General features: G+C 43.7%; 1 protein-coding gene and 1 pseudogene across 2 annotated transcripts in view; both read left to right on the top strand.

Moving 5' to 3' along the window:
* Positions 1-19,310, top strand: part of ERBIN (erbb2 interacting protein) — a 103,017-nt gene that overhangs the window by 13,870 nt on the left and 69,837 nt on the right. The gene's annotated exons all lie outside the window — the stretch shown is intronic.
* On the top strand, positions 16,457-17,414 carry LOC136638493 (craniofacial development protein 2-like; annotated as a pseudogene).

Here is a 19,310-nt window from a genome sequence, read left to right on the forward strand (position 1 = left end):
TAATAATGATAGTAAATGGAACTTACTCCTGGGTGAGTATGGGTAGGATTGCAGCCTAGGATTGTTAAAAATGTTCCTGCTTGCTGTCACTTCTGGTGGGTTCTGACAGATTCACATTCTAAAAAGTGGATCCAGGAGTGAGAACCACTGTTCTAGAAGTTGATTGAATTTTCCAGCTGTTCTAATTATACCATGAACCTGATTTAAACCAATGTTTCTCAAGGTTTGTCATCTGCTGTACCACTTCACATGATCCACCTATTTGAAATAACATGGTCATGAGTTACTCATCGGTTGGGAGGTCAGATTGGATGCAGCAAACACCAATAAGAGGCTCAGGCTGATCAGGAAGACTTTTTTGAGCACAGAAAAGCATACTTTGGAGCTCTGCCCATCTATCTGAGCCTCCTGCTACTGTCTGTTGCATTGCATTCCTGTAAGTATCACCAGGCACCACCTCAAGTACCACTGGTGGTACCTGTACCACTGATTGAGAAACATTGGTCCAAACTTTTAAGAACAGTTGTTTAAATTTATTTGCAAATAATTATCACTATGTTTTTCTTGCACATGTGGGAGAGATTGTTTAAAAACTAATATTAAAAGAATTTTCATTAGTGACCCATGAGAAAATGCCCATATTTCTAACATTTCCACTTCACCTTTCTCTAAAATAATTAAGGTGGCTGTATATACAGAGAAATTTACCTAGAGCAATATAGCAAGTAGTGTAGTAAGCTCTCTGTGTGTTTGAGTCTATGAAGGCAGTTGCTTTAAGCCAGAGGTGTGTAGCCTATTATCCCCAGGCCAAATCTGTCCCACCAACGCATTTTGATTGGCTGCCTGAGCTTTATGGTGTTATAATTATGTGCAGCTGCAGCCCCACCTCTTCTTTCTCTGCCACTATGCATCATTCTCTTCTTGCTGAATGAAATACTGCTGGGTTGGGTTGTTCTTGCTGAGAATTCAACAGAAAGATGGACAACACTCAGCCTTACAGCTGCAGATCTTTGTGCTATTGTGGACATTTTTTGAATTATATAGAAAAGTCTGTGGTGTTTTCTCTAGCCCACACAAAAATGAATGATGTGATCCTGGCAGCTGAACCCCTGCCTTAAGCAGTAGTCTTCAACCTTATCAGTTTCAGGAGTCAGACCCACGATCCAAATTCACTTTCTAGACTCAGAGTATACTTTATTCTAACAATCCTAAATCTGCACTCTACTAAACTTTTGGTTCTCTAACTTCAATTGCCAGTGCTCTCTCCACACAGTCTCTTTCCTTGTACCTCTCTAATTTTTGAAGCAACTTGTTGTTGTTGCTGTGCATTCAGTGGACAGGTTCCTCATGTGTGCTGGAGGCTCTTGCAGGCACCTGGCATTGCTAAGGCAATTCTGTGTAGTCTGCAAACTGCACTAGATGATGACAGGGCAAAGGTAGTTACTATGTGGAATAAGTTTGCCATAGGGTTTGGTTAATATGTAGATTGGCTTTTAGTTTCTAGAATATAAAAATTGATGCAGGATATCAACATGGTTACAGGTATTTAATTATTTTTATCCCCAAACACATTAAATCATTAAGGCAGTAACACCCAGTTTTAAAATATGATTTCCATGTGAACTGTGTTTTTCTAGAGATGGAGCTAAATTTTTTCAGTAAAATAATGGTATTGGAAGGGAGGTGGCAATTCCATTAATTTCTGAACTAATTTTTTGCTATTTGGTATTGCGGAATAAGGAATTGCAGAATCTTTTTTTCTTCAGTTTTTGGATATTCTGGAATGTGTAGCTTTGAACTTGGTCCTCATGTAAATACACAGGTCTGCCTCCTTCCTCTGGTTTACATGGTCACTTTGATTTTGATTCACCCTATGGTTCTTTGATTTTCTGCTTGTTACCAACTGTTATTTTGCTGGTTAGCATGCATCCAGCAAAAGCTTGTTGTATAACCCAATGCTAGAAACCTTTCTTCCCATTCTGTGGGAATTATCATGTGGGATACAGCAAATGTCGGTTTTGTCTTCCATGTTGTTGTTCAAGGTCCTAAGGATGGAGGAACAGCAGTGATATCCCTGAATGAAAAAGTAAAAAAGAGTGTGGTGTTGGTCACAGGTGGACTCATCTGATTTGGGTTTAGGCTCATCTTCTCTCTCTCTCTCTCTGTGCATGTGCACATATGTATTTTATGAAGTAAAACATTATTGGAAGGATTGTTCATTGTTTGATTATATTTCTGGAGCTGGCTTTGATCCTTAATGCACAGGTTGTGGCCAGGGCTAGGACTGTGTTTTATCAATTTTTGTTGGTACTAAATATGTTTACTTCTCAAACATGATGATCTTGCCTCTGTCATACAAGCCTTGGTAACAATGTATGAATTACTGAGATGCTCGCAGTTTCTGCTCTTAGGAAGTTGTTTGAAAATTGCAACTATTGCAGCGTGCAACTGCTCAGTTCTTGTCCAACGCTAATTATGGAAAGCTTGTTTGCATACTTCAAAGGGTCTTCAAAGATAACCAGTTTCTTCACCTATTCACAGTGCTGGTCTTCTTTACATTTCTTTGACAGTGATTTAAAAAAAAAAGTAAAGCAGTCTATTATAATAATACAATACAAAATTATCAAAATGTTTGGTGTATGGAATAGGTTGAAACATTGGGGTGTTGATGGTTGCATTCTATGTTAGTATAGTTTTAGCATGCATTAATTTTCCTAACATTTCTGCAGTCTTTGTTAAAAAGAAAGGCAGGAAATAATTTGAAAATAAAATATAAATAAAAACAGTTGTGAGAGAAGGGTTCCTATAGGACAGGGTGAAATTTATATATTTCAAGGTGCTTGGATATGTTTCTATAGTCTGAATACCACAGATACCTGCCTATAAGCCAATATCGCAGATAAGCTGAGGGCATGTTTTGAGCCAAAATCGTGGAATTTTCTATGACCCTTGGATAAGTCAGGGGTTAAACTTATGGGAGTGCCTGACTATAATTTTGTCTGATTTCACCAGAGGCCAGATCCAGAAAAGTAAACTTCCAGTAACTGTTACCTAAGAACTGTACAGTCTCTAAATTATTAAAAATACAGTAAAGGATCATAAGATGCATTTTTATTAACTTTTTAAATTCTGGTCTTCAAAACGTTTTAGTAAACACTGTCTTAGTGCTTGTAAACAACATACTGGTAGAACTATTAATCAAATCTACCTTTAAGGTGCGTGGTCTGTTAAACCAGAGGCTCTACATATAACATACAACTTATAACACATAACTGGGAATATGCAGTGCAGTTCACAGCAGAGAGACAAGCAACAAGGAATTACGATGAACAAGAGCAGCTACACATAGTTATTATTATTATTATACTTTATTTTTACCCCCGCTTTTCTCCCCGAAGGGACTCAAGGCGGCTTACAAAACAAGGTTAAAAACAAATTAAAAACATAGTTTATAAACAGATAAAAAACATAACATATCATAAAAACAGTCAGATAAAAACTAAGAAAAGAGCATAGCGCAGCAAATTAGAAAAGTATCAGGCCTGTAAACAGATGTTAAAAAGGCCAGGAACTCAGAAGGCTTGTCTAAACAGAAGGTCTTCAGGCCTCGTCAAAAAGTTTCAAGAGAGGGAGCAGTTCTTAAGGCAAGGGGAAGGGAATTCCGTAGTGTTGGTGCCACTACTAAGAAGGCGCTATTTCTTGCCGCTGTCCCACATATCTCCCTAGGCTGCGGCACTTGTAAAAAGGCCTTCTCTGATGACCTAAGAGGACGAGTTGGATTGTACGGGAGTAGGCGATCTCTAAGATACCCTGGCCCAGAGCAGTATAGGGCTTTAAAGGTCAAAACCAGCACCTTGAATTGGGCCAGGGTAACGAATGGGCAGCCAGTCCAGCCGCTGGAGAAGCGGACTGACAGAGTCAAACCATCTACCTCCAGTGACTACATGGGCCGCCACATTCTGCACTAGTTGCAGTTTCCGAACCATCTTAAAGGGCAGCCCCACGTAGAGCGCGTTACAATAATCCAACCTCAATGTCACCATGGCATGGATCACCGTGGCTAGGTCTGCATGATCCAAGTACGGCCATAGCTGGCACACCAGCCGAAGCTGAGCAAAGGCCCCCCCTAGCCACAGCTGCCACCTGGGAATCCAGGAGCAGCTGCGAATCCAGGTGGACTGCCAAGCTGCGGACCTGCTCCTTTAGGGGGAGTGCAACCCCATTCAGTGCAAGCCGATAGTCCAGCACCTGCATCGAGGATTTCCGAACCAGGAGAGCCTCTGTCTTATCCGGATTTAATTTCAGCTTGTTAGCCCCCATCCAGATCCTCACTGCCTCCAGGCAGCGCTCCAGGAGCTCAACTGCCACCCTGGAGTCTGGGGGAAAGGAGACATAGAGCTGGGTGTCATCAGCATATTGATGACACCCCACTCCAAACCCCCGGATGACCCCTCCCAGCGGTTTATGTTTAAATAGCATAGGGGACAGAATTGAACCCTGTGGCACCCCACACCTCAAGGGCCAGGGTGTTGAACAGGTATCCCCCAGTACCACCATCTGGGACCGATCCTCCGAGTAGGAGTGGAACCACCGCAAAACAGTGCCTCCAACTCCCAGCTTAGCCAATCGGCCCAGAAGGATACCATGGTCAATGGTATCAAAAGCTGCTGAGAGGTCCAGCAGGACCAACAGGGACACACTTCCCCTGTCCAGTCCCCGGCGTAGGTCATCCACCAAGGTGGTTTCCATCCCAAAGCCCGACCTGAAACCAGATTGAAAAGGATCCAGATAATTCGCTTCATCCAAGATCCTCTGGAGTTGAGACACCACCACCAGCTCAATCACCTTTTCCAGAAACGGGATGTTGGAGACTGGCCGGTAGTTATCCAGCACAGTGGAATCCAGGGAGGGCTTCTTCAGGAGGGGGCGAACTACCGCCTGTTTCAAAGTGAGTGGCATCGTCCCCTCCATCAAGGAAGAGTTGACTACCCTCCCTGTCCACTCAGCCAGTCCACCCCAGGCAGCTCTTATCAGCCAAGCTGGGCAAGGGTCAAGCAGGCAGGCAGATGGCCTCACACTCCAAAGGAGTCTGTCCACATCCTCAGGCTGTGCAAGCTGAAAAGAATCCCACAACACTGGACAAGCAGTTGCCAAGGGGACATCGTCAGACATTGTCAATGTGGCATCCAAGTTGTGATGAATACGATCGATTTTTATCTGCGAAATGTAGTGCAAGCACGTCACAGCAGCTGACTGTGTGTTCCTCCTGGTCTACTGGAGGGGCCTGATGGAGGAGGTCCCATTCCACTCGGAACAGTTCTGCCGGATGGTTCTCAGCAGACGCAGTGGTAGCAGAGAAGAAAGATCTCTTCGCTGCTACCACAGCCACGGAGTAGGCTCTGTAATGAGCTCTACTCCGTGTCCGATCGGATTCATCACAAGTTTTCTGCCAGAGTCGCTCTAGACGTCTGCCCTGCCGCTTCATCATTCACAGCTCCTCAGTGAACCAAGGAGCCGCTCTGAGTCTGCGACGAGGCAGAGGTCGCTCCGGAGCAATCTTTTCCACTGCCCCGGTCATTTCCCCATTCCAGAGGTCAACCAGGGCCTCAGATGAGACGCCAGTCTTGGCAGTGGGAAAATCTCCCAGAGCCCTCAGGAAACCTTCAGGATCCATTAGCCTCCGGGGGCGGAACATAGAATGCGGTCCCCCGCCTCTGCGAAGGTGAGAATCCGCAACAAGCTTAAGCCTTACCAGGAAGTGATCTGTCCATGACAACGGAGTAATCTTAACCTCCTCTATATCCAGATCACTACCCCCGTGCCCAGCTGTAAACACCAGGTCCAGCACGTGTCCTGCAGTGTGTGTTGGGGTCAAGACCTTCTGGGACATGCCCATGGTTGTCATGGCAGCCATGAAATCCTGAGCTGCCCCTGCTGCAGGTGCCTCAGCATGAACATTGAAGTCCCCCAGCACTAATAGGCGGGGGGACTCCAGTGCTACCCCCAAGATCACCCCGGTCAGCTCAGGCAGGGAGACTGTTCGGCAGCAGGGTGGGCAGTACACCAACAGAATCCCAATCCTGTCCGGCTCTCTCAACACAACGTGCAGACACTCGAACCCCGCAAACTGCTGAACAGGGTACTTGGTAAGGGAGATGGATTCACGATAGACCATTGCAACTCCCCGTCCCCGTCCCTGTAATCTTGGCTGCTGCAACACCTGGAAACCTGGTGGACAAAGTTCGGAGAGATTACCATGTCCAACCAGGTCTCTGTAATGCATACCAGGTCGGCTTTCTCATCTAGGATTAAATCCCGGATGATGCAGGTTTTGTTATTCACAGACTTGGCATTCAAAAGCAGCAGCTTCAGATCCAGGGACTCACTGCCAAGACCACCAGGCATCCGAGAATTGGGGGAAGGACCTGAAGGAGAGATCATCTGCCTATGATGGATACTCCTTCTCCTGTAATGGCCTGTCCAGCCCCCACCACCATATCTCCCCTGGCCTGTCACTCTCTTGATAGTGGCACCTCTCCCTTCCCCTGAGCTCCCTCCTAAGAAAAAACACATGTGGCGAGGCCCACCTTCTGAGACTGGCCTATACAGGCAGAGACAACCAGCAGGGCTGCTTATAAAAAAATAAAAGTAAGGCAGGCCTAATACTGGATGTCTCACAGGCCCCTCCTCTGCTGGAAAGAGACTGTGCTGCCCTAAGGATTTCTGTTGTTCCTCTCTCCCCTGCCTTTAAACAGAAGGGAAGGAATAATCCAACCGCTGTTTGAGTCCACCAACCAGGAAGGGAACTACGGTCTTCTGGGCACGATCCCCGTGCTAAGAGCCACGGGCCAAGAGCCCTTAGGCTTGCGCCAAAGGCTCGCACCTCTCGCAACCCTGTTTACTCAATAGTTACTCACTAACCCAATAACAGCAATAACCCAATAGTTGCAACCCTATTTACTCAGAAGTAGACCCATTGCTTTCTATGGGTGTTATTCTTAAGTAATGGTGCTCTGAATTGTAGCCTGGGACTTTGTTTCAGATGGAAGTGAGGATTATATCCTGGTGTTTTAAAAGCCAGACCCCTAAACTTAAGGGGGTGTGAAATTTTTTGCAAATGACATGCCAGGAATGTTCTGAGGCAGCAGCAAAAAGAAATAAAAGGAGGCATTTTACCTTCTTCTCCAAACTGGAAGGGAGTTGAAGTTGCTTTTGGGAGTGGTGAGGAGACTTCGTGGGGAGTAAGTGTTGCACTTCTATAGCAGCAACACTCATACAGACTACAATTCCTGTAAGCGCCTTCTCTTCCTGTTTGGAGAAGCTAAAATGGCTGCCTCTAAATACCATAATTACTAGTAAAAATGCTTTTTCCTCCACCCCCTGTGTCCTTCTTCTCAGCTGAGTCCCACCCACCACTTCATCAGTTAGCTGCTAAGCTTCACAGAAGCTTCCCAAAAGCTCCCAGAGGCTTCTGCTTCATTCACTGTATTGACCCATGTATAAGTTGACCCAGGTTTTCAGGCTCAATTTTTAGGCATACTTTTTTTTTTACTTATAGGCAAGTATATATGGTAAATTTGAAGTTCTAATATCAGCTTGTTTGAGGGATTGCTGTACCATGAGTCTTCATGTAGATTTAAAGAGAAAGGGACTTGTGGATGTGTGAAACTGGTATAATGCATGTAAAGGGAGGAAAATGGGTTATTATAGATTTTGCTGTAGCAGGGGAGGACATGAATCTATTCCTAGCCAAGAAAGAAACATTTGCAGGTGAGAAATATCTCAACACAAACAGGTGAGAAATATCAGCCAGTTTGACTAACTGGGACGGTATACAATAGTATAGCATGGTTAGTTTAGGAACAGGCCCATGGCAGGTGTGTTATGTTAAATGTGTCAGCTTAAACTATGAAGCAAGGTGCATTTACTGACCTGTATTTGAAAACCAGGATAACATAAATATAGTGGTGAATTAAAAACAAAAAAAAAGACTACCACATCCTGTTATCTGAAAGCTGCAAATGTAATAGTTTCTATTTATGTTTCTCACCATAACTTACGTTCTGACCTGTAATTTAAAATGCTAACTATATTGAACAAAAGCACACATCCATCACACTAAATGAGGTTGACCTTTTCTAGCTTTTTATTGAATTGAGTCTTAAGTGAAATAAAATGAAATAAATTCTGTTGGGGGTGGGGAACCCATCTGTCTTGATGACTTGCAGTGTCAGTCAGATTCCTTGCAGAGGTAAAATGAGGCCTTTCCTGTGTCGTGTTCACATTTTGGTTCTTTGAGGGCAAACCTATGTGATGCATTGCATCTTATTTAGGTAGAGTGCTCTTTTTTGCAGTTATGGCATAGGATGTAATCTGGTGAAGGTGATTGATCTGAGTGCAAAAACTAACAAAGATGAAGAATGAGATTTCTAAGTTACTCTTTCACTCCACATAATTAAAAAATGAATGAATGTGTTCTTAATTTTTGTGAGCAGTTTATTCTTACCCCAGAAGAAACCTTTGACCTCTCCCTCTTTGAGATTGTTTTTGAGCAAATTCCAGAAGAGTGTCTGTCTTAACCAAAACAAAGTATCTTGTGGCACCTTAAGGATTAGCTGATTTATTGTGACATAAACTTTCATGAAGTAGAGTGCACTTTGTAATGTTCATGAAGTGGGCAGATGTACCCAGGAAGTACAGAAAATTTGTAGCAATAAGGCTAAAAGTTCATGACATGTAAGAGGCACAGTCAATTTCTACACAGTGTGTATAAACACACAGACACTCATGCGCTGTGTATGCATGCATATTGATAAGGGCTTTCATTTGTTTTCTATCCCAGTAGTTAAGTTTGCTTCTACCCCAGTAGTTCAGTCTCTACTCTGCTGCTGTCTTTTTAAAACTAGGCATTTATGGGTCGAGCTAAAAGAACAATGGTGGAGTTTGCAGTTAGTGATATGTGCGGTGATGTAGTAGATCTCTCATAAAGTACTTTGCTGTGGCAATCTCCAGGAGACTGCAGTAGATAAGTGTGCTGTTGAATAATAGTTTTGAGAAAGAAATCCTGGATCAGTATTAGTGGCCTTGAATGATGAATGCAGGGGTCAAGTTTGTTCAGAGGATTGGATGGATGAAAGGCTTTATGGTAAAATGGTCTTGCTTAGCTGAAAATGTGGCTTCACAGAATTTGCAGTCACATTGTGAAGTAGCAAATTTAAAAACTTGTTTTTCTCATGCTTCATGTGTATGAAATGAATTTCATAGCATTCTGCAATCTGTTGTTGGCTTTACAGAAAGTCCATTGATCGTTTTCTCCAATAGTATGGATCCATCTCAGTTCCATGGCTGTTCCAGTTCATTCAAAAGACAGCTGTAGCTTGGAGATAAGAGTGTGTGCGCTTTGTTTGACGCTTTTATATTTGTATGTTAACTCTCTTACACATATGGGTCTTACACATCAGAGAATCACTTACAGTAATTTGTAAAATCATAATACTGAAAACTCTTAGGCTGTTCCCTTTTAATGCATTCTGCAAGCTACATTTTACCATTACAAATGTTAAAAATGATAATAAACTATCTTTTGTTTCAAATATCTCTGGGTTTGGATATGGCAAACACAGGTTTGAATCCTCACTCAGCCACAATGCTGATTGGCAGGTATATTTTATGTGAACATATTTCAGTAGTCTTCTGGGGATAGATCTATAGCTCATTAGATGAGCACATGTTTGTATGCAGAAGGTCCCAGGCTTCTCCAGATGAAAGAGCTGGTGTAGTTGAATGGCAAAGAGACTAAGGTGCAAGTCAGGACTTTTCTCTTGTTTGAATTTTGCCTCCACCCTCACTGTTCCTGCTTTAACCATTCTAAGATTTCCTTCTTTAGTTAAATTGGGATGACATTCTAGAAATAAGTAGGTATCCTTTAAAGAAGATGGTGAATTACAGTATATAAAACAGTTGCTTGTGTATTTTTTCTTGGAGCATGTCAGCACATTAGCTTCCTCAGATTGCTTGATTTCTCTTGAGTAAATACCATAGGGATTTTTTTATCTGCCTTGTCAGAGTGCAGCCAGTGTTTGGATGGGGAATAAGTTTGATAGTCATTTCCCTGCATTCCTTCTGTTCATAATGTTTGCTTAGTGCAGGGGTCTCCAAACGTTTTGGCTAGAAGGTTGGCATCCTTCAGTCTCGGAAGACTATGGTGTCACGCTCCGAATGGTGGTTCTGGAACAGAGTGTCCTCTCCAGTGCGCAAAACCTGGGTAAAGTAGGTATGGAGGATAGGCTGTTACCCATGCAGCAAATCCCCCTCTCCACGTCGCTGAAATGGTCCAATGGAAAGGCAGAGGCCAATACGGTTGGTTCCAGCGGCGTCGCAGGAGTTGCCAGAACGTGACTGTGTTCAGCCATGAACTGCCTCAGGGACTCTGGCTCCGGATTTTTCCTTGAGGTTGACTCCTGAAGCCTTTTCCATAACTGGATGTAACCACAAGGCAGTGGAGGTTTGGGATCAGAGTTTTCCTTCTTTCATATGAGCTGCCTTCCCAGGCTGATGAGTCCCATCTACCCGGTGGCTGTTTAGTCGCCTCTTAAGACAAGTACAGCCAAACTGAGGGCCTATTCTTATCCCCAGCCCCCAGGGGAAAGAGGCTAGAGGGCCACATCAAATATCTGGCATGGTGTGGAGGGCCAGAGAAAAAATTTAAATGTAAAATTTAAATGAATAAATTAGAGATGGAACTTAGGTAAGTGAATAAATGAATGAATGGGTTCATTTATTCAACCTCTTGGCTCATTCATTCAACCTCTCTGGCCCTCAGAACACCCTCCAGACACAATCAGAGCACAGTTCTGGTCATGCTCAGTTGAGTGGGCCAGAGGCTTTCAGTGGACAAGAGGTTGGCTGTGGGCTGGAAAGAGGCTTGCTGTGGGCCACATCTGGCCCCTGGGCCATGGTTTGGAGACCCCTGGCTTAGTGGATTTGTATGCTTTTTAATCATGAACTTTATGCATATTCATGGATTTAATTAGCTGGTTTTGCAACAATAATTTTTCTACCTGTTTTTCTACTGTATGCTTCAATCCAGGTGTTTTTTCTTTGTCCTCAGTCTGCAGGTTGTGTCTGTTGTCTTGTGTGCTCCCTGGAGCATTTGGTGGGCCACCGTGAGATACAGGAAGCTGGACTAGATGGACCTTTGGCCTGATCCAGCGGGGCTCTTCTTATGTTCTTATGTTCTAATAGTTGGTTTCATTTGCTCTGTTGTAGATCATGAAACTCAGAAGTTTAGACCACATTGGAGTGACCAGTGCTGCAGTATTGGTGTGGCTTTTTGTTTTGTTAAAGGCTTTTAGGCCTCATTAGGAACCTACCAGACAACCTCCAGAACCAATTGGGACTTCAGTTGGATGATGTAATTGAACAGTTCCTATTGGCTCTCTCATTGTATGCTTTTGAAAGGTCCAGCAGGGTAGTCTTTTTGTTCAGACCATTGCTCACAATGAAAGATCATGAGCATGTTCTGGAATTGCAAGCTGAAACTATAAAGCTGTATTGTGTCCCACAACCACGCCCGCCTGTCAGAATCTCCTCAATGGGTAAAGAGCATGTGTGTTTTGCGGGAAAGGGTCTCTCTTAATTTTGAACAAAGGAAGCAGAGACCTCCTAACATTTTCTAGCCCATTTGGGACTTGTCCATACATTGAGTGGCATATAGCATCTCCTTGAAATGACACATGTATGGACACTGCTTTATGTGGACACAATTACGCAGGATGTAATTAGCCTGTGGAACTCTTTGCCTCAGGGTGTGGTGATGCTGTCTGGCCTAGATGCCTTTAAAAGGGGATTGAAGGGTTTCTAGAAGAAAAATCCATCACAGGTTACAAACCGTGAGCTGAGTCCTGGCCAAAGCCATCCAAACACTTTCTCACCACAGCCAGGAACTGGAACCTGGTGAGGGACTCCAGCCTCCTCTGTCCCATTGGGGAACCATCATTGACATCTTGGGATCCGCTCACTTTGTGCGCCTCCTGGTTTTAGAAGTAGGCTACCTCCGAATGCCAGGTGCAAGGGAGTGGCACCAGGATGCAGGTTGTGTTGTGTGCTCCTTGAGGCATCTGTTTGGTCACTGAGATACAGGAAGCTGGACTAGATGGGCCTTCTGCCTGATCCGGCAGGGCTCATGTTTTTAGTGTAATATGTAGTCCTGATATTCACACAGCACCAGCAACGTGCAGCTCACTGTGGAATATCACTGCACCATGCAGTGGCCATTTAAAGTACTTAGTGAGGAGCATTGAAAGCATATCGTGCAATTGATTCCTCCAAATGTGAAATTATTTTATAAGTAGTTGGGAAAGTGAGAAATTTTATCGCACCATGGCTTGCTTCAAAATGGGAGCTAGAAGTCCTGTTTAAACTCGGTGTATCAACGGAGCTGTTGGCCAGCGTTGAGAAATGTCACTTCAGAATGTCTCTATCTGCATTTGTTCTTAGTTACTGTTTAGGACTGCGGTTTTCAAACTTTCTGGGAGTTTAAAAGTCACAGTAAGTGCTTGCAAAGGAGGGGAGGGAGGCAGCAGGGGCGAGGGGAAGGCAGTGAAGCGATCCTCAGGACTGTAGGGCTCCCCAGCTTGCAGAAAGTGAAAGTGGAGCAGACGCTTGCACAGGGCTCCCCACACTCCCAGGACGCTGCTGCAGGGACTGGTGAGTACATCCCAGTCCCTGCAGCCCCCGAGAAATGCAATGCTGGGGATCATTCCCCTCTGCCCCCCCGCCCCTTAAGGGGGGAGAGGCCAGGGCCTTCAGACTGGGGCATTGCGAATCCTAGTCTGAATACTACTGGTTTAGGGGTTGTGGTTGGTGTGTACTATGGCCATTGCTTAAGAGTCTCTACTAGCTGCTTATAAGTTGCTAACTGCAGTTCAAGTTGGATGACTTTGTCCTTCTAAAAATTCAACTTAGCTGAGCTCTCTATTCCTAAGATACTTCTAGTTCCCCAAGGTCTTGCATACTCCTTCTTCCTGCTCCATATGTGGATATATAAGTAGCTTTTTCTATGACTTCTCCACAGTTTTGAAACTATGTTCCTTCAGTGCATTCTGAAGATATTAAGAACTAGGGATAGGGTGGGTTTTCCTCCCAACCAGAATCCAGGCTAGAATTCATCCTTCCAGTTGGAGTGGAAGTGTTGCAATAACAGACTTTAACTTCATGCATTCTCGAAGTTTGAGCCAGCACTTGAAATAGCATCCTAGGTCACCATAGCACAACCTGAGTATATTCTAGGTACGCTCAGCCCTTGCCATGCATTCCTGGTGGCCCCTGATTTGGCAAAGAAGTCATTGTTACTTCATGTTACTTATTGTTAAAGAAGTTACAAGAAATTGTTGTGGGGGGGGGGGGCCTTTGGCAGATATGAAGCAAGGTCTGAAGGTGTTCCCATGCTGAAACGGGGGTTTTCTATTTTAGGGAGTGAGATTCTCTCCCCCTTCCTTTGCTCTACCTTGTCATATTGCAACCAGTGCACACACACTTATACATGACTGGAGTGAATTTTGAATTCCACAATTCCTCAATCTAGAATTTTTTGCGTAACAGTAGTGCTCAATTCTTGGTATACCCAAACTTATTGAAATGGAACCAAGCACTTCCTTTCTACTTTATGAGTCTTATAAATTTATTAAAAGCCAGCCCAAATACCACTTTTTAAAATCAATATCTAATTGTAACATATACTTGTATATAATGTGTGGTATGTGGTATGTGAAAGCTTCCCTCTTGCCCAGATATCCCCCCACAAACATGCATGACACAAAAGACTTGGTTGAAACAGGGCCATGATTTATTCCATTACAAGGCTGTGCAGCGATTGGTACAATGCAGTGGGTCCTGACTATACACCCCCCCTTTAGTGCGGGCACCTAACTAGGAGGAGACAGTTCCTGTCTGAGCCCTCCTTTTGGGCGAACCACCCTGAGTCAGAACCTGAGCTCGCCCAAGGCTCCCCCAGGTTCTTCATCACCAACCCCTGGAAACGGGGTCCAGCTAGCTGAATTGTTCTGCCCACCCTGAACCAGGGAACCACGAAGGTAAGCATCCCAATTCCATTCCGGGGTCAAGCCAGGCTGCCCCCGATCCGGTAGGTAGACACTGGCTCCCTATTTCTCCTCCAGTTCCTGCACTACCCTGCCACACGGGGGGGGGGGGGGCTAGCCTAGCGCTTAGCATCCCCCAGCCCCATTTTAGAGCCCTCGTAGGACCCGTTGCAAGTCCGACAGAAAGATATGGTTCCCAACCTCTGAGAGATGAACACCATCTCCCCTGTAAAGGTGCGGCAGAGAACTCATGTTATCTGGGTGGCAAAGCACCAGGCCGCCGGCTGCCAACACTTCCCTCCCCAGGTGCGCATTCACCTTCCTTCTGGTACTATCAACTCCAGCCGGGCTTGTGGTACACCTCCAAACCTGGCGCGGGAGCAGGTCCAACCATATGATGATCAGGCCAGGCATCCAGCTTCTCAGTGTGGCGAGGTCTTCTGCCACCTGCTGCCTTAAGGACAGCCCTGTTCCATTCTTTTGATCTCCCTGCTATCATAACCCATGCCAGCAGCAGCCGTTGCTGCCCCTATCCTAAATGAATCAAGGCCAAACTTGGCTGAGTCCTGGCCAAGGCCATCCAAACACTTCCTCTCCACAGCCAGGAACTGGAACCTAGTGAGGGGCTCCAGCCTCCTCTGCGCCATTGGGGAACTATCATTGACATCTTGGGATCCGCTCACTTTATGTGCATCCTGCACTAAGTCGGCCCCATTCCCAGCATAACAGTGCTCCTTCCACCTGTGCACAAAGAGTGGCCCGTCAAACACACCTCTTTGAGCCACATACTCACACAGCCCCGCCACCGGGCAAAGTGGGGAGTTCCATGCCCCATTCAGTTGAACCCACTGTCCATGACCAACCTGGTCTGTCTTCAACTGCCTCAGCCTCAGGCCAGCCTGGGTCCAGTGTACATCTGTGACCCATAGGGCACACTCAGAAGAGTCCCACCTACTTTGTGCCAAAACCTCACCCGGGCGGAAGGCCCCCCCAAAAAGGACAAGGACGGCAGCCCTAAACAGCAGTGCTTCAAATGCAGTGAAACAGACTGCACTGAATGACTCGCATAGTGAGGCCAGGAGATCAAACATAATAGGCTGCCTACTGTCCCCTCCCTTAGGGGACTCGTGTGACCACCCAGTTAACATTCTCCTAATGTGGAAATCCCCAGTGCAGTCAGACAGCCCACGTGCCTTGGCCTTAAAAGCCAGGGCTGCCAGGTAACCGCCAAGTGTATTACTTGCCCTGCCACTTGACCTGAGTCTGACTAAAACTGCATCACGTGCTGTGGGGGGATGGGCCAAACACCTGGGACCCTACAAACCAGGCTTACAGGGAAATGGAAGTGTAGAAGCAAGTTGAAAGCAGTGGTAGTGGGGAAAGAGTGGATGGAGCTGGCGTGCGGTCTTTCTAGTGTAATTGTATTGCATGGGGAAAGATATTAAGAGTTAGGCAACTATTTGAGTGTTGCTTGCAAGCTTTGAATTCAAGAGTCTAAACATGATTGCACGTTTGTGGTTTAATTATAATATTGTGCTGTGCACTTTTATTCTATAGCTTTGAGATGTGCACCAAGTCCCCAGCATACATACTGGTTCTATTCCGGGGGTCTGTCCAGAAGTTGGAATGTACGTCCCTTGAAACAGCTGGTTTTGATGGCCCAGTACTTTTGTACCTGTATGAAAACACTGCAAAGGACTTACTGTGCCAGTATGAAAGTGCCAATGCAACCATTTGTAACTTGGATGTTTATAACTTAGGGAGCCAGTATTTTGAAAAAACCCCAAGAAGCTTCTGTTGTTCCACATGTGTTGAGACCATTATCCTCATGAAATCACTCTTGCAGCTTGATAAGTGTTTTGGAGGATTCCTTTTTTATAGGAGCATGTACTACTTATTTCCTGACTTGAGTCACATTTTCCAACTTATCAGGATGCAAGAGCAGAGTCCAACTTAATGTCCTAGCTTTTTGAGTGTCAGCTTTCCTTTCCTCTTATACTACTGTGATAGGAAGTGCTATTTTTATAAAAGGTAGTAGCATGTTTTCAGTTTAAACTGGTTACATAACAATCTGTCAAGCTTAATTGAGCTGTTAACAGGCAAATAAATTGAGGAAGCAGATACAATAAAGCTGTCAGTTTGAGAATCATTGTGAAGTATTGTTGGAGGTAATCTGTTGCCTGCTTTTTTTAAAATTCACGATGTGAATTCAGTGTGCAAACATTTATATAGAGCTTCATATAGAGATCGTGACTATCTAGTGAAAAGAGGGATGCAGGTGGTTGGAGGTCTCCTGAAGCTATAGTTCTCTTGAATGCTTTTAATTTTGTAAATAAGTAGAAAAATGCTAAAATTAACTGAAATGGACAGGAATGGGCGAATTTAATTCTTGTCCACTGAATTTAATTCTTATCAGATGAATTCTTTAATTCAGATGAACATTATATTTACTACTGTGGACAAGAATCCAATAGAAGAAATGGAATAACCCTCATTGTGAACAAAAGAGTGGGGAAAAGCAGTACTGGGGTACAATCGACAGAATGATTTAAGTTCGAATTCAAGGCAAACCTTTTAACCTCACAATAATTCAAGTCTATGTTCCAACTACTGACACTGAAGAGAATGAAGTTAACAGATTTTATGAAGACTTACAACACCTTCTAGAACTAACACCAAAAAAAGATGTCCTCCTTGTTATAGGGGATGGGAATGCTTAAAGTAGGAAGTCAGGAGGTAACAGGAATAACAAGCAAGTTTGACCTTGGAGCACAAAATGAAGCAGGGCAAAGGCTAATGGAGTTTTGTCAAGAGAACATGCTGGTCATAGTAAACACCCTTTCCTACAACCCAAGCGGCAACTCTACACATGGTCATCACCAGATGGTCTACACCGAAATCAGATTGATTATGTTCTCTGCAGCCAAAGATGGAGAAGCTCTATACAGTCAGTAAAAACAAAACCTGGAGCTGACTGTGGATCAGAACATGTGTTTTTTAATTACAAAATTCAGGTTTAAGCTGAAGAAAGTAGGGAAAAACATTAGGCCACTCAGGTATGACTTAAATCATATTCCATATGAATACACAGTGGAGGTGACAAATAGATTTAAAGGTTTAGATATGGCAGACAGAGTGCCTGAAGAACTATGGACAGAGGCTCGCAACATTGTTCAGGAGGTAGCAACTAGAACCATCCCTAAGGAAAAGAAATGCAGGAAAGCAAAATGGCTTTCTGAAGAAGCTTTACAAATTAATGAGAAAAGAAGGAAAGCAAAAGGCAAGGAAGAAGGGGAAAGATATATACCCAACTGAATGCTGATTTCCAGAAAATAGCAAGGAGAGATAGGATATTATTATCCAGATAGAGATTATCCTATCCAGATAGAGATTATCTGGTGTGCTTCTTGGGGCATTTGGTGGGCTGCTGTGAGATACAGGAAGCTGGACTAGATGGGCCTATGGCCTGATCCAGTGGGGCTATTCTTATGAATGGCTTCTTAAATGAGCAATGGAGAGAAATAGAAGAAAACAATAGAAGGGGAAAGACTAGAAATCTCTTCAAGAAAATTGGAGATAGCAAAGGAACATTTCATGCAAGGATGGACATGATAAAGGACAAGAATGGTAGGGACCTAACAGAAGAAGACAGAAATTAAGAAGAGGTGGCAAGAATACACAGGAACTCTACAAGAAATGTCTTAATGTCCCAGATAACCACGATGGTGTGATCAACTTGAGCCAGACATCCTGGAGTGCGAAGTCAAGTGGGTCCTAAAAAGCATCACTATTAACAAAGCTAGTGGGCGACACGATCATTAGCTACGCCACTGGGTTTTCAGATATTTGAGCCTATTTTCTCCTTCATAGCAATATAGGAAACGCTTGTGATGAATTTTTAATATATGAGTTCTGAAAGTTTGAGGCACAATAAGTATATATTCCTTAGGTTGGTTGCTATATGAAAGATAGTTATAAATTGGTTCTAGCTGTTCCTAGTTTGCATCAGCCAGATAATTTCTCTGATCCTATAGTAGACATGATGTACTCCTGCTTTGTTATAAACATCTTTTGTCAGAAGAGATGTTGATATACATCTCTGCCTCCTGGGTTGTAGGACAGCACCACTTTGGAAGTGTTCATTCTTTGAGTTGATAATAGAAAATCCTAAGTAAGAAAACATATTTTTGATCTTGTATTGCTGATAACAAATGAAACACAATCTGAGCATGCTTGTTTAGTCTGCTGGCTGTTTGATTACTGTCTCAAGGCTAGTTTTTGGAATTATGTCAGATCATCTGTTTGAAAATTGATGTACTATGCTTAATTTCCAAGTTTAGAAGTCTTTGCCTACTGGATGGCATCTCGGATGTCTTTCATACTATTGTTGATGATATTATGAATTTCACTATTCTCAAATTTTATTTTAGGCTTTGTCTTTAACAGTGGTCTCGCTGAGATGGTAATCCTATGACTGGGCTATACCCATTCTAACTGTAGGTAGGGAGCCACAGATGCTTCTGCATGAGGAAGGGGAAAAAGATTTCGTCACTTAGGGTTCTAGCTTAGTCTGCTAGTTTTCTAACGTGATTTTTCCTGTACATAGGAATCCCCTCCCCTGCGGCTTGGAGGGAGCATTTATTCTGTAATAATACATCCTGGATACAGGTTTGCCCGCTCAGTGGGAAATAGACTAATGTCACTAGTGTAAAATGTTCTCCGTATCATCCTTTAGGAAATTAAAGAAGACACCACATGGTTCCTGATCATAAGAGCAGATTAAAGTAGGCTGAATTATTTTATCTGTGACATTATCAGGCTCTCTCAATTTTTTTATCTCTTTATAGTATTACAACAAAATCCTCTCTCTGTAATGGAATTAGTCCATTAATCTTACTGCTGAGCTTTAATTTTTTTCCTATTGCAAGCAAGATGTATTTGTATATACAATAACAAATAATTATTGAAAAATAGCTAGTTGCATTCTATGCTGAGAACGAACACACGCACACAAATAGTCAGGTTGTTATTGTTTTTAGAGGTGGCATTTCAAAGTGTCTGAGAAACATAGATTCTGATTTAGAAGGGGAAGGTGGAAAATTCTGGTCTTGGTTATATTCAAGATTAAATGGCCATAATTTTCAGCCTTGATGCCCAAATTGAGATAAATTTGAAAACTTATTAAATTTTGATTTAAAAAAAACAACCCTT

Source organism: Tiliqua scincoides, chromosome 2 (genome assembly GCF_035046505.1).
Source record: "Tiliqua scincoides isolate rTilSci1 chromosome 2, rTilSci1.hap2, whole genome shotgun sequence".
In the NCBI taxonomy this organism is placed as follows: Eukaryota; Metazoa; Chordata; class Lepidosauria; order Squamata; family Scincidae; genus Tiliqua; species Tiliqua scincoides.